At 40.6% G+C, this 3379-nt stretch overlaps 1 long non-coding RNA gene across 1 annotated transcript; it reads left to right on the plus strand.

The window, feature by feature from the left end:
• Positions 1-404: 404 nt before the first annotated feature.
• On the plus strand, positions 405-1090 carry LOC134929499 (uncharacterized). Its single transcript, XR_010178595.1, has 3 exons — positions 405-498; positions 594-699; positions 882-1090. It is a non-coding gene; the product is annotated as an uncharacterized LOC134929499 (long non-coding RNA).
• Positions 1091-3379: the final 2289 nt, after the last annotated feature.

The raw sequence follows: 3379 nt of genomic DNA on the forward strand, positions 1-3379 counted from the left end.
AAATATATCTTTTTAGCAATAAACACACAGTGATCAGCTCTCTGCTGTAGTTACCAAATATATCTTTTTAGCAATAAACACACAGTGATCAGCTCTCTGCTGATGGTTAATACAATTAGTCCTGGGTTTTCCAAATATGAATAAATGGCTGGTTATAATCAGATCATTTAGTAGAGGATTGTTGTATAGTGGTAACATTGGTGTTTGTTATAGCCAATTCTGTGGCTTTGTTCTGTATCATATATAGAAACCACACAGGTTAGTCATGAGATCTGTTCATTAGTGATCAGACATTAATGATACCAGAATTTTTATAATTATGGGTGTCAAAATAAGATAGGGGTCTATTTATGAGCTCATATGTGTTCTTATAATTAATACCCAATTAATCAATTTATTAGGTTCCTTATGCTTGTGAACCAGTTAGATTCTATACACATATGAATCTTCCCCATATTCGAATATCTGAATGTCAGACTCAAGCTGATGATATATGAGGTATGTGCCGTTCCATTGGATTAATCCCAATCTCTGCCTAATTGAACAAAAAGTGTCCTTTAATTAATAAAGGTTATTAAACGTTTTTTAATTAGGTATGGTCCTCGCTGTATCAATCAAGTCCCATTGAAATATTGTAACGTTGTTCATACATCTTTGAATGACCTTCTATGTGCTGACAGTATGTTCTGAAATGAAGAGGTATGTTTTTCACAACCTGTGCTTTTTGGTTCTCTTTTTTCCTCTTTCTTCATGTTATTTATTCTGTTTTCCTCCTCATGTTGCTATGTCATGTTCTTTTGAAACCAATATGTCATGTTATATGCGAGTGTAAGATGCTTATTGCTATGTATTTGTTTTGACTTATTATTCTACAATTGTAGATTTTACCCCTGATGAAGTCTTGGAACAAGACGAAACGCGTTGGGTTATTTATCTATCTATTATCTGATGTTACCTCCGAATCTACAATAAGGAGAAGGAGGAAATCGTAGTGATATATCTACGCTTTTTCCTAATCACTACAAACAGATTGTTCAAATTGTGCGACAAATGTAAATGTATCAACTCTGTATACTTATGAACATTTGTGTCGGGTTTATATGTTGTTTTAATAAATTTTTATGTTAGTATTTGTTATCTGACGTAATTTATCCGGAGAGTACTGTAAGGGTCCGTTTTTAGGTAGGGCGTTGATATAACTCCCTTGGCGCCATCTCCTCTATTTAGTTTCATATATATATATATATATATATATATATATCCAGATAAGTCCACACTCACTGCTACAGTCCACAACATAGGCGGTGCTCCATAAGGGGCTCCAGAGAAGTCCAAAATATATCCAAAAAGAGTACAGGCACTCACCACTTTTCCTTGAAAATAGAAGAATTTATTGCCACTCACAGGTGTGTCTCACATGGAGACAGTCAGCATAACAGCATATAGTGTCGACGTTTCGGCTCCCATCGAGTCTTCTTCAAGACAGACAGAAAAACAACAGGTGTATATGGCAGAGAGATTCTATGAACGTGGCTACACCAAAAAAACAGTCGCAAGATGTCTCAAGAAAGCGAAGTACAGGCACTCCCACCCCAACGACCAAGGTGCCAAGGGTCCTATTAAGAGAATGATATTTGCATCCACTTATGATGTCGCTTCATCACAATCTGAGAAAGTGCTGCGGAAACATTGGCCGATTGTGGCCTCAGACCCAGTATTTAAGGGGTCTAATCTACAGCCACCACTGTGTGCATACAGACGAGGTAAAAATCTCAGACAACTGTTAATGCGCCCTACTCTACAGCCACTGGCAACCAATAAGACCTGGCTACCTGACAGCAAGAAAGGCTGTTATCGGTGCCCCAATTGCACCACTTGCCGATCAATGATGTCTGGTGCAAGTTTTGCACATCCGCATAGTGGTCGACAGATTATGATCCGTCAGCGGTTACATTGCACTATGGACCATGTAATTTATATCATTGTGTGTCCTTGCGGGTATTACTACGTTGGGATGACGACAAGGAACTTCCGTGATCGGATGGCCAACCATCGCACATCAATTCGAGCTGCATTGATCTCCAAGATGTCTGATAAACCGGTAGCACAACACTTCGTATCCAGAGGACATTCGATATCCAGTTTGAAGTGTATGTTGATCGATCATGTACCGAGACCTCCCCGTGGGGGCGACTGGGAAAGGCAACTACGTCAACGAGAAGCCAAATGGATCTATGAATTGGACACTCTAGCCCCCCGGGGGCTAAATGAGGCTAATCCATTCAACATTTTTCTTGGATAGGGCTATCGCTGAATTACTAAATAATTTTTTAAAACACACAGCGAACTCTTTCCGAGTTCACTGTGGTTTATTATGTGATGTTATGTAAGTCTGTTTTTTTGTTTTATTTGTTTATGTGTTGGTTAGCACCCTGGATTGCTATTTGTGACATGGGTCACACTGCAGGTCCCAATATGAGCCACTTTGTGTCCTAGGATACATGTATACAATTATCATTGTTCCCCTTCCCCTGTTGTTGCCCTGTTGGGCGTGTTTATTCAGGGGATGGTGGTTGGGCCATCCGGTTAGTGTCCGGTGGCCCTACAGTCTTTATAAACCATTTGCTGTCTATCTTTCATTATGTGCTTTTTCAGTCATTTTTACAACTAAAATCAGATCTTAGATCTATATTCATCTTTTTATTTTTTGTTAACATTTATTCTTTGTATACTATGTTCCGGGGATTACCATGTGAGTTTATTCCATTATATGTTTGCTCTAAGTTACTGCATTCGCGCAGGGCTTTGATTATAAGCAGCCCCCATGACCACTTTCTGTGTTTTAGTTTGGTATCTGAGCGACGGCTAACAGCCGCACTGCGCCTTCCCGAAGTTCCGGTCACATGGTTGCGCTCCACGGCGGTGGAACGCACAGTGCTTCCGGTATTGTACCGGCTGGGCGTGCGTTCCACGGCCAATGGAACGCATGCTACTTCCGGTTTCGCGGCAATTTGCCGCGATTAGCCGCTATCTGCATTAGGATGTTGTAGTTTTCCTCCTCTACACCACATTCTACTATGGCTCATTTATTTGAGTAACAAGGCTGTCTGTTATCCAGTTCATTAGGTTGGTTGCCAGGTGTATTTCATTAGTATGGTCATTTCCTGTTGGCTAATTGATGGGCAGGACCTGTGTGTGGTCCTTTGCTACATAAGCAATCCTGGGTGCAGTGTGTGGTATGGGCTGCTGGGTACACCTGTTGTTTTTCTGTCTGTCTTGAAGAAGGCTCGATGGGAGCCGAAACGTCGACACTATATGCTGTTATGCTGACTGTCTCCATGTGAGACACACCTGTGAGTGGCAATAAATTCTTCTATTT

Source organism: Pseudophryne corroboree, chromosome 5 (assembly GCF_028390025.1).
Source record: "Pseudophryne corroboree isolate aPseCor3 chromosome 5, aPseCor3.hap2, whole genome shotgun sequence".
NCBI classification, from domain to species: Eukaryota; Metazoa; Chordata; class Amphibia; order Anura; family Myobatrachidae; genus Pseudophryne; species Pseudophryne corroboree.